The sequence below is a fragment of the Gorilla gorilla genome, chromosome 10, assembly GCF_029281585.2.
Source record: "Gorilla gorilla gorilla isolate KB3781 chromosome 10, NHGRI_mGorGor1-v2.1_pri, whole genome shotgun sequence".
In the NCBI taxonomy this organism is placed as follows: domain Eukaryota; kingdom Metazoa; phylum Chordata; class Mammalia; order Primates; family Hominidae; genus Gorilla; species Gorilla gorilla.
In genome coordinates this window covers 54,160,261-54,173,121 of record NC_073234.2, presented here as the reverse complement: position 1 = coordinate 54,173,121, position 12,861 = coordinate 54,160,261, and the positions used below count along the sequence as shown (strand labels likewise).

Genomic DNA, 12,861 nt, shown 5'->3' with positions numbered 1-12,861 from the left:
CCATTTTTGCATATATGGTGAAGGTAATGGTTGCTATGGTAAAGAGAAGTGGAAAATATTTGTGAAGCAAGCACAATTTTTAAAACCCCAATAACGTTAAAGGCCTTCCATTCCTGTCTTGTATGCTCTCTTATGTCCAAGTAAGGGCACAGATAAAGTTTGACACATACTCGATGGAGTATCTAAATAGAAAATGTACTGAAGCAAACCAAGAACAGAGTTTTAAAAAAAAAATCAAAGCACTAAGCAAACATTCTGAACTTTTGGCAGAGGAATTGGACTGTCTGAATCTCCATGACTCTTTGGAGTTATTAATAGTGATGCATTTTGCCATATTTTGAGCAGATGCATATTTATAGGCCACGCAATATCTGTGTGGGGAGACTTTCAAGGCTTTATGGCCTTTTAAAAATGTCTTATCTTGGAAGAGAACAGGGCAAGGAGGATGCCATTTTGTCATCTGTGCAGCACCAATCACCCTGTGCTCATTAAATGTTACGGGAAAGATGGGCACTGCAGCAGGGCCTGGAATGTGGCTCCCATCTGCACTGCCAGAAGCCATGATGAAGTCACGAGTTGCACAACAGTAGTAATTCGCAGCTATTTATGACCATTTTAATAGCAAAGGTCTAGATTAGAAGGCTGTGTTTACATGCCATGTAGCAGAATAGTTCACGAATCATTCCCACAGTAACGTTTGGTCAAACCAATCAACCAAGTAATGAAAAATGAACCGGTTTTTCTTGAGGTTGTGACTAATAGATCTCTAAGTTAGCCTCTACTTTCCTCATGCTCTTCCATACCTGAGACAGAATTGACTCCTGCCCCATGCCCACAGACTCTCCTCCTCTGTCTTCCCGGCAAGCCACAGCCCTGTTACCCTTTCTCCACCCAAGCTCAAAGCCGTAAGACATCAGGTAAGTTAAAGGAGCTTTGGAAACTCCTGTAGAGCACCTGTGCACATAATTAAGGAAACATAATTTTTAGCACATGTTTATTTTCTCATTGTCATTGCTCCATTATGTGACTTTAATTAGTGACCCCGATGGCCCCTGTGCATCCAGATGAGTAAAATCCTTTCATTTGTCTGCTTAAACTGACTTGAGGTTTTAGTGATTATCACGTCCATGCAGCCTGAAGGTCAGACTATTTCCTTTTGTTTCACTAGACAGTTAATCCCCTCATTAGGGGTGATGGAAAATGAATAATTAAACATGCCATTTTCACATTTCAGGTAATGAGAGGCCCTAAGATCCCAGAGGATGCCGTAAGAGGAAAAGTCAGGGGAGTGTTGAAGACTCTGCCTCCTACAAATATGTGAGTTTCTCTCCCCTGGCTTCATGGTAGAAAAGGTTTGGCGAAGGCTCTTCCTCTAAATTGAAACAAAACAAAATGAAAACCTTAGTTATTGGGCTGTACTCTGACACTTAGTAGCTGTGTGACTTGGGGCAAAGCAGCTAACCTTTTGACACTAAAAGTTTTCTCAATTATATAACTGGAATGATAGTGGTAACCATTGTATTGAAATGTTATGAGCATTAAAAACATGAATGAGTGACAATACTTACAACGGTGTCTACCACATGGTAAGAGCTCTGTAATGTGTTAATTATATTATCATTTTCATTATCACCCAGGCAAGTCACCTGAATGCTGTGGGTATCAGGTCACAGCCAAACAACCACTTGCAGGTTATCACAAAGTTCCCTTTGGCCTATTGGAATAAGGATTAAGAGTAAATTATGTTGTACCCTGGACGGAAAAAACCCAAGTAACCATACCTCTAGGGCCTTAGGGAATTCAACTTTCACCAAACCTCTTCTAATTACTCTAAAAAGATTTTTTGGAGGGTGGAGGTGGTAGAAGGTAGAAAGCCACAATAGTCGGGACCCAGATGACCACACTTGGTGAGTGAAGGTGAAGCCACCCACAGCAGCCTCCACTGGTGCAATCTGAATTCCTGCCTCCAATCCCAGGCCCCACAGCTTCTGCCCCTTCCTCACGTTCTCCAACTCCCAGGAAGCCCGCTCGCCCCGGGCTTCCCCAGCCCTGTACCGTGGAGACTGGGCAGGGACCTCCTTTTGTACTCTGACTTCTGTCTCATCTGACCATGTTTTAGGCAGACCTTACGCTCATGCCGACTAAAAATGGACTCACCCTGCTAAGGAAATCCAAGCCCCATTGGGAAATATCTCTGAGTCTAATTTGGTCATTTCTTTTGCCGCTTCAGGCTGTGGACCTTACAAAGCAGAGATAGCACCCTTCAAGATGCAGAGTTCAGGGAAATCTCCTATACAGAGGGGAGTGGGAGTCTCCGCTGAGTTTGGAAAGATGACTGGGGTTTGATTGACAGAGTGAACGCGGTGGGGGGCGGCGGGGGAGATGTTTCAAGTGAAGAGGGTCTGGAATGTGCCTAGAACAGGGAATCTTCTGACAGGCTGAAACGGGCTGTGTAAGGGAGTGCAGGTGGCTAAAGCTGCTCAGAGAGACACAGACCAGTGCGGAAAGAAAGTTCTGAGGGTTCATCAAGATATTGGACTTTATTCTGCATAAATACAGATGGTGAAGGGTGGAAGCAGTGTTTCAGAAAAGAAAAAGTGTGTAGTGCTGTGCATGCAGCATTGGTAGAAATGGGCTTGATGGGAGGAAAATTACTTAGCGGACTAGGGCCTGAGGTCATGGGGACCTATGAAAAGGAAAATAAAATGCATGAGGGTGGCTATATGATTATGTGCAGAGGGGGTGGAAACTGTTGCTCAAAACTGAATCTTAAAATTTGTTTTGTCATTGCTTTACCCAAAATAGCCGATCCTAGTTGGATTTTTTTGGAGAAAATATTTTGTCCCTTTTAAAAAGGTTCTAGTAAGAAGCAGCTTTAATGCTGTTTGTGGAAGGAAAAAGTTACGAGGAGAAAGAGTGAATACAGTGCATGATTAAAGGAGTGATGGAAAGTGACAATGGCTTTCAAAAGAGCACAGGTGAATTGACACGTATTATGACAAACACGATCTTACAGTGACTTCATTTTCTTGTGAGTGTTGGGAAATACTTTCTAGATATTCTAATAATGATGCCGTTAGCATTGTACAATTTTTAATTAAAAAGCTTATAACACAAATAGAAACTTAAATCTGGAGGAGAACTTCAATATCCTTTCATCATTTTACAGAGGAGTTAACAAGACTAGAGAGTAAACAACTCACCCACAGTCACCCAGCAGGTGTGTGACAGGTCCATTGCCAGAAGGTAAATGCTTTGCTCCTGGCCCGGTGCCCTTTCTGCTTGGCCACAAGAGTCCACAAAGACCATTTTATTTATTTCTTTTTCAAAATACACATTTTTATCAAAAAAGGACCATTTTTATAGCTGAAGTAAAAGACTTGGTGTTTTCCACTTTCTCTTTTTAAAGTCAAGAGCTGTTTTCTCAGATAAATTATTCACATTTCCCTTTACTGCATTATTTTTCTTGTTTGTAGAATTAAATAATTAACCTTGAGGTAATCTTTGTGTTGAAGACACCTTAGCCTAGGGGTGCGAGTTGCCTAATGGGAAGAAAAGTGGGTGCCTATGAGAAAGTATAGACCTCTAGGAGTTCCCCAGCTCCCTCCGAACAGCCCTCTGACCTGGTTCTCAGGATAAGGTGAAGTCATGGAAAAGCATCAGCAAACGCGCCTCTCAACCTGCCTTGCCCATGACGACTGTCATCCTAGGCCCCAGACTGTAGGCGTCGAGCCTCCTCATAGGGTCCCTGGGCGCCCATCTCCTTTTTGGGGCCCCTCCCCACAAGGGACCCATCAGCCTCACTTCTCTGTTTTCCCTCCTCCCCGCTTCTCTATCTTTTCTGTAAAATGTTTAAAAGAAAAAATAAATCTCTCCTGTTAGAGCATGTTCTTTTTCTTTTTCCTCCAGCCTTTTTTTTTTTTCTTTCTCAGTCTCTGCCTCTCATCCAGGTGAAATTGCTTTCCTCCACCTCTGGCAAACATACATTAGGGCCTTGCTTCCTCTGCTTCCGGGGCCCGCAGCCTTCCCTTTGTGGCACCTTCTCCCCAAGACCTGTTCCTTTCTGCCTCCTAGGAACCCACTCTGGACAGGGGATGCCCCAATAATGGCAGAGGGCTCCTGCAGATCGTCCCCTACCCCCATCTCAGTTACCTGGCCAGGGCTCAAGCATAGGAAGTCCTGAAGTTCTGATTTTCTTGGTTAATCTCCTTGAAGCAATTCTTCATGATACCAAATGCCCTGATTCTTTGTTCAAAGTTAGGGGTGGGCGAGTGTCAACCTTGATATTCTTCATTGTTGATTCATGTTCATGAAAGATTCTCCTAAAGTTTGATGGGTGAATGCCGGGGCCAAACACTGTAAGCCTAGGTGCACTGTGCCACATCCATATCAAGAGGCTGGGAATCTTGGTGGGGTCAAAGTCTCTCCTGTATCCATGAACCATTGTATTGCCTCTCCCGGCATGTCTGTGAGAGAAGGGACAGCATAAACTCTGCCATGGGAGGAGGAAGGCTTCTCTCTTGTTCTCCATGGGACACAGGGAGGGAGCTGATAGATGGCAGGCCTAAGGGCCCAAATTTAAGAGAGTAAAGTGGGGTGAACATGTTGAGATTGTGACCATTTTCCCAGAAGAAGCAGAAAGTATAATGCATCAAAGTTAGAGCACTAGAAGGGCCTTGGTATGGCCCCCGACACCAACTTGGGCAGAGAGGCCAGACTCCAGCAGGCAGCAGCAGTGGCAGTGGAGGTGGCACAGGCACCAACAGGCAGATGGGGCTGGCAGTGACCCTGGCAGGGAAGGATGCAGTGCCTCAGCGATGAGAGGATGCCAGCTGGGGACTCAGGCTCAGGTGCAGGTGTCACTAGACCTGGGCTAGCCTCCCACCCACTGGCCAGTTCCACAACAGATACAATGTCCCCCTAAGGAGGAAAGTGGTAGAAAAGTAAATACGTCTTAATTCCCAAAACTTCTCTTTTACATCAGGTAAGACTCCTAAACCAGAAAAATGAGGATCTTTATTGCTAATTACATGCTGGGTGTCCTTAGGAGAGACATTTAAATTTTCTGGACCTCAGTTTTCTCATATATAAAATAAGGATGTAAATAATTATTATTTTGTAGGATTGTTGGAGGACAAAATGACAATATGAGCAAGTGAAGTGGTATGCCTAGTACCAGTGAGCCCTCAGTAAACAGTAGGCAGCAACCAAGCTGGTGGGAAGTCTTCTATCCAGGAGGGTGCAAATTGTTGACTTGCAAGATGATGAGGATTTCCAGATAGACACAGGTGAGTAAGCATTGCTTTTTCCAGTTGGATAACCCTGAGATCTGCTGCTAGAGTGGACTTAGGATGTGAGCAGGAGGCAAAACACAGGGAAAGTAGCCCGAGTGCTGATGAGCTTCTCAGGTGCTGATTTAGAAGCTGCACATGCTCACCACACAAGGACCTAAACATACTGGCTCAGCTATCTAAATGGCAATGACAGTTGATGACAGCTGTTTCCCAATGACTTCCTCTCCCAGAATCTTCTGCACCCTACATGTTCCTGTTGTTCAGATTCTGTCTGGAAGCAAAACAGTTCCCAAATGTACATCAGATTGTGTTTTTCTCCACATCTTCGCCAGGCTTGTATGATCATCTTTTTACTTTTCCTAATCTTTTCGATTAAATTGCAATTTAATTTTTATTTTTCTGACCACTGGTGAGACCTACCATCTTTTCACATATTTATTGGCCCTTTGCATTTTCTCTTAGGCTTTCATTACTTGAGTTTTACAACAGAATGGCGTCATCTTTAGAATCAGTCCAAGGCCAGCATTCATTACAACCACTCTTATTATTTCATTTTGTTTTCTTCTCTTCTTTAAACTTCATGCCTCTGATTAATCTGTTTAATTTTAATGGCTAGGCATGGCAGCTCACACCTGTACTTCTAGCACTTTGGGAAGCCAAGGCAAGATTACTTGAGAGCAGTCTGGGCAATATAGTGAGACCCTGTCTCTACAAAAAATAATAGTAATAATTTTACAAGTATGTAATACTTTGGGGCGCACACTGACTTTTGTTTGTCTTCCTTTGGCAGAGTCCTCACCACAGATAGAATTCTTTCATCTTTTGGATTAATCATGATTCAGGTCTTGAAATGAATGGCCTTTAATCTCAATTTGGAATTATTCTAGGTTGAATGAAAATCACCTACTTGATAGTACTCTACTTATGTTTTTGCACTTTCCAAAGAACAGAATTGGAGGCAGAATACTGTAGAAGAAATTTTCAAGAAGATTCAAGTACTAGATTTAGAATGTAGAAGTCCCTGCTTGCATACTGCTGCCAGTCTTCTTGCAACTTTCAGCAAACCACTTTCCTTCCTCTCTCTGTAAATGGAGGCAGGTGGCAAGTTGAGCTATATCAGTGATTCTCAACCCTGGCTACACATTACAAGTACTTGAAAAACGTTTTTTTTTTTTTTTTTTAGTTTTAATTGGTTTATTATTGTCTTTAAAAGTCTTCACAGGCAAAGCCATCCCTCTTTGTCTGTATCTTACACCTGCCTGGTGGTTTTAGTTGAGGATTCTGGGAAAAAGAGACTTAGAGTGATGATGAGGAGATTTGACATTTTAGGAAGAAAATGGGAAGTTTCTGGAATTTCAGAAATTTTCAAACTTCAAAAACTGTAATGGTTGTTTCTGGCTCTTTATTTTATTCCATCTCTATAAAATTCCATATGTGGAAATAATGTGTTCCCTCATATTTATCTCTATTCAGTCATGCATTTATAACATATTCATTGAAAACTAGTTATGTGCCAGGCCTGTGCAAGGAGAGAAGGGGGTGCAATAGAATTACCTGAAAAACTTTTTTAAAAGGCTACTTAAGAAACTAAAAAAAAAAAACTTTTAAATACTGCATCCTAAGGTCAGTTAAATAAGAATCTCTGGGAGTAGGATCTATGCATCAGCACTTTTAAAAAGTGCCTCGGGTGATTTTCATATGGAACCAAGAATGGGAATCACCGAACATGATGATCTCTGGTATCCCTTGTAGTAAACACCTCTATGATTCTAAACCATGTTGAAATTTGGGCAGTATATCAAACTCTTTAGTGATTTTTAAGTTAGTAAAATGGAGATTCTACTTCATGTTCCCACACACAGCAATGGAGTTTAGAATTGGCCTGAATGGTTGGCTTGGAAGATGTTTGTTAGTGGCCAGAATCATTCATGAATCTTCTTGCTTTTTCCTCTCCTCCTATGGGGATTATGTCTCTAAATGAAACAATATGTGCTTTTGTTGAGCTGAAAACTGGATGAAGTGAGGGGTAAAATGAATGGACAATTAGTCCTGTAAATCACTAATCCAGAGGACAGCCAGCAACCACTTCTTCTGTCCCCACTTTGAGGTTAAAAACAAAAATGCTGTGTTTGGAGGCCGTAATGTGAGCTTTTGTCAACAAAGAGGAAAGCGCAATAGGGTTCCACTTCAATAAATAATTTTTACACAATCCATAGTAATTCAGCCAATCAATTAATTATGAATTGCAAACATATTTCACCCAGGAAGTGTTTGGTAACAGTTTGTGGTTAACAAAGACAGTGTGTTCAACATAGGATCTAGCCCAAATTTACTAATAAAATATGATATTTTTACTGCAAAAGTGACTTAGGAGACATTACTGGGGAGACAAAACCCTTAATACACAAAGGTACTCCATAAAACTTTAATTGCATGGCAGAATCTATAAATGTAAGAGAAGCAGCCTCATCTTGAATTTCAAGTAAGAAATGTTTTGGGAGCCATCTGTGTCACTAATCAGAAATACAATCAATGAAAGGTATGAGGTTCCCTGAGAAGCTGCTTTGATCATGCAAACATGAGCTTCATTTTTAGATGTAACTAGTGTCTTCTTTCAGGTGATTATTGATCAGGTTCTTCTCTGCTGAGTCAATGACAAACACACACAAAGCTTGATCCAACGTGAAGTTTGATGTCCCGCATCACAGTTGCAGGGAAACATGAGGTCATAGCACCAGAGGTTTGAGCTCTTCAGTTCAAAAACCATATGCAGCATGAAAGAATGCTCTGGTGTTCTTTGAAGTTTGATGTATGTAACTTCAAATCTCAAAGAGAAATACATTTCTCCTCCCACTGAATTCAATTGCTTTGTAAGTGGTCTGATTTCTGAAAAATTGATTTTTGGTACAACTGAAGAGTCTATTTAATATTTGGGTTGCCTTAATAATAGAAGCCCAGGGATGCTATGACTCTCATGTTTCAAGGACCTGTGCCACAAGGACATAAAGATCACAAAGCCACAAGGACATAAAGATCACAAAGCCACAAGGACATAAAGATCACAAAGCCACAAGGACATAAAGATCAGAACAACATCACTCTGTCCTAGATGAGCTCACTTTCTAGGGGAACCAACACCTATATTAGGGTGTTGGAAGACTGCCTTTAAATGCTTCAAAATGCATCTGCTATAATTTTATGATGGGAGAAAGATCACCATGGTTTTCACTGATCATCAGAAGAAATAAGTACTTATTAGATTTTTATGTTTATATTATTTACATATTTTGAAATTGTGGTAGAATACACATAACACAAAATTTGCCATCTTAACCATTCTTAAATTTACAGTTAGGGGCCTTAACTACACTCACTTTATTGTGCCACTGTCACCACCATCCACCCACAAGGCTCTTTCCATCTTGCAAAATCGAAACTCCAAACACATTAAAAAAAAACTCCCAATTCTTCCCTACCTTCAACCCCTGGCAACCACATTTCTACTTTCTGCCTGTGAATTTGTCTCCTGTAGATACCCCTTTTAAGTGGAATCGTTCTGTGTTTGTTCTTTTGGTTGGCTTATTTCACTCAGCATAATGTCTTCAAGGTAAATTTTTTTTAAAGAGTCAATAAATACTTCCAAGTGTCTCATAAGCAACCAACTGTGCTTGTTCTATCTGAGGTACCTCGGTTTATTTACAGATCTTATTAGAAAGTCGCTTCTTCTCATGGTAAAGGCTGCTGATGTCATTTTGTACATCTTTGAAGGAATTCATTATCATTCATGGATTATCCATTCATGGGTTCTCTGATCGCTCAAAGGCACCGGCACTGCCCCTCATAAGCTGTTGGTGGGGGTCGTGTAGCCCCTCCATAAGAGGGCCAGAGAAAAGGCAGCCCACCTGACTCAGAGCTGCCAACCCCCAGCCCACGTGAGCTCTGTGCTTGATTATGGGTGTTTATTACCATCTGGTATGTGGGTTTAGCAGTAAGAATAGGAGAATCAATCAGGCTTTCCATGTCATATGTTGCTATTATTTTATTTAACACTTGTTCTATGGCCAATACTGCACCAAGCACAGCATAAAATCTGGAATTACTTGATACACTCCCTATCTATTATCCAAGGGAAACTTCTGCCAAACTTGCATCAGGGGATTCCTCTCAGTCCACTGAAAAGTGGCTTTATTTCCTAATGACTTCCAAATACAGAGTCTTGATTGTTTAAAGACTAAAAGCTATGCTTTAGAATTTTAAGTAAGATCCATTTTAATAAGATTCTCTTAGCAAATTTCTCTATACTTCATTAAGTTTCTATCCTGGAGGAAAATGTATCTCTCCATATTCCATGATGTTAGTGCAGGAAATGAAGCAACCACTTCCACTCACTATTTCCCTGGCTGTTTCTATTTAACAAAACGGTGATTTTAGCTGAAGCTTTGTTTGTGATTTTAATCACAATCTTTATGTTGGACCTCAGTAATTAGAAATTTGAGTGTTTGTCATAAAAAGCTACTTCCAAGATACATTATTTTACCATGATGCCTTCCAATGTGTGGTCTCTTAAAAACTCTGTAAGGTCACATTATTTGCCAGTGTTTGTAATAGACATAGTACCTGCCTTTCTCTTATGCCCTTTGAAAGACTCTTCAATTCTTCCCTGGGCTCCAGGGAGTACTGGGATTATTCAAGTTCTTCCTTCCTTCAGCTAAGAGACTAAAGTTTCATTTTTACAGTAAAGAGCCTCAGCCTGCAGAGAGCGGTAACAGCTTCTTGGGCATGTCAGCCCTTACACATACGACTGCCCTGCTGTGTGCAAAAGCAAATGGAATTTCCTTTCCTTTCCTCTTAACTGATATTCCTTCACTCTTGTTAGGCTTGCCTTTACAATCTATTACCAAAAACTGGACAACAGAACTAGCATTATTTAAAAACATACACAATCCCCTCCCAATGACTTGGGGATGTCTTATTCATTCTGTAAAGCTGGGCATTGGGTTTGGTCTCTGGGATATACTAAGATGCTCAGACAGAGTCCCTGCTCTAAAGAAGTAGGGGAGAGGATTTATACTCAATTACATAATACTGTACAAGTGAGGACATAATATATGGTATCAGAGACGGCTATGGAAATTCAGAAGATGGGAAAATCTCTGAATTTAGGAATCACAGAAGGGGAATGAAAATACCTCACTTTTCTTGAACATATACTATGTATCAGGCACAGTGTTAGGCAGCTTACATACATGATTTAGTTCAATCTTCACAACCATGACATGACGAGGTATTTTTTACTCCAAATTTGACAACAAAGAGAAAGAAGCTTGTCCAGATCTGACTGTTTGCTCAGCTTTCATGCTTTATACTGCATTGTTCCATACTGATGACGCTCCTGCTTCAAATCCTATTCCCCTGTTCTACCCCCACCTCCCAAAAGGAGGAGAAAGATTGAGAGGCTTCAGACAATCAGATTTTACCAGATTTGTACTGCCTTTTAGTTTGCATCAGAAATCTGTGGGACCTGTATGCAGAGAACCATGTATGTCCAAAGTGTAGCCAAAATGCAATTTTTTTTTTTTAAGAATGTAATTTTAAGAATTGCATGACTGGGCACAGTGGCTCACGCCTGTAATCCCAATACTTTGGGAGGCCAAAGCAGGTGGAACACCTGAGGTCAGGAGTTCAAAAACAGCCTGGCCAACATGATGAAACCCCGTCTCTACTAAAAATACAAAAATTAGCTGGGTGTGGTGGCGGGCAGAGTTTGTAGTGAGCCGAGATTGCGCCCCTGCACTCCAGCCTGAGTGACAGAGCATGACTCCATCTAAAAAAAAAAAAAAAAAACACACACACACACACACATAATTTATTTAGAGGTACACAGTGGGGAAGCCCTTTGTATGTCTGCATAGTTCTTTCTTCCTCTTGTGATTCCAGATGGGAATCTAGGACTTATATAATTGACTACAGATTTACTGGGCTTGGGGAAAGATGCAAAGCCATAACACAGGAGCACACTTGTACAGAGAGAGCAGCTATCAGAATTCAGATTCAGCACACCTTCATGAGTATCCACTATGTGCCACTTAGAGGCTTATCTTTTACACTTTTATCTTCACACCAAACCTGCAAGTTGGATGCTAATCTCTCCCATTTGACACATGAGGAAACTGAGCCCACATAGAAAGTAAGTGATAGAGTTTAGATTCACACTCAGGCCCTCTGCCTCAAGTCCAACTTATGACTTAAAAGCAGAAATATTTGAAGTCTGGAAAGAGGCTTTTCAGTTCATTAAAATCTGGCCTGTCAAAGCTGGACATGCAGCTTTCTCCACACTCTGGTCTGTCGCCTTAGCACCCCTGCACCAGAGACAGAGAACGTTACCCCTGGGAACAGCCCAGTGTCTGGCTCTTAGCACATATGCACATGCCTCAATTCTAGTTCAAAATTACATTGCCGTTGTTTAGAGGAGGCTGCCTCCCCACTACTTCTGCTACTGCTTGATCTGTAGAGCTTTCTTAAGATAAAGCAGATGTTCCTAGCCCAGAAGCCTTAAGGTTGCTGCACCAAGCCCTCCAGCTGGAGCAGGAATGAAGGTCCCCAACACCAGAGACTGCCAACAAGGTACAGGCCTCAGAGTAAGCCTTGAAGAGTTAGCTAATGGCAGCATCTGGCTTTCCATCGTGATCACCTTACTTCATGACACAGCACGTTTTTAGGAAACTACACTTTCATTTTTCCTGCTGTCCATTAAACAAGGTTTAATAACATAGTCTGGAAATACAGGTGGGAAGTAGATTTGGGAAGTTAGACTACATGCAAATTAAAACTATAACTTGTTTGAGTTACTCCAAAGTTGGTATCTTTTTCAAAAATAATAAAGAACAAATACAGCAAATTATTCAGTAGGGTCTGAGTAAAACAGGATGTTACCTGTTTATCTAAGTATATAAAACGGTATATAATAAAGCCTGGACACAGGTTATCAATAAATACTTATATAAATGAATAAATGTATGGTGATTTTAGGATCTTACCAAAACCAAGAGTGTCAGCCTTCTTTGAGTTAGGCCTAATTTTCAATCCTGATATTAATGGTGGGGGAATTACGGTGGTAAACTGTTGAAGGGGTCTGCTGCTCCTTTATTTTCTGCCCAAACGACATTAAACCACGTTTGCATGGTATCTTCACTCGGTTCTCACTCCTGCTAGTGTGGTTTCTTTCCTCCTTGCTCCCCTGCCCCTCCCGCAATGTCTGTGGACTATCCGGACCCTTCATTTTGTACTTTTTTGGTGGACAAACACAGAAGGTTTTGTCTTAAAGCTGTAGCCACACTCATGAGGTACAACCAGAAACTGCTTCAATAAAGGAAGGCAGTATGAACACTTTGATACCTCCTCCCCTCCCTCCATTCTCCTTGCCCTCCTCCCTCTTCTCCTTCCCCTCCTCTTTTTCTTCTTCCCCTGCTTATTCTAGAAATGTTTCAGATTAGAAAATAATTTGTTACTTTGCTGTTTTAAAAAGGTGATATGTAGTCTCCTTGTCTTAGAGATTAAGTTCTGTGTT

General features: G+C 41.3%; 1 protein-coding gene across 1 annotated transcript in view; it reads left to right on the top strand.

Annotated features, from left to right (window-relative positions):
* The window catches only part of PCED1B (PC-esterase domain containing 1B), a 156,712-nt gene that overhangs the window by 23,349 nt on the left and 120,502 nt on the right, over positions 1–12,861 (top strand). The window contains exons 2-3 of the mRNA XM_063694038.1: positions 1,235–1,317; positions 5,123–5,288. The gene's annotated coding sequence lies outside the window, so the exon portion shown is untranslated. The remainder of the gene's footprint in view (positions 1–1,234; positions 1,318–5,122; positions 5,289–12,861) is intronic.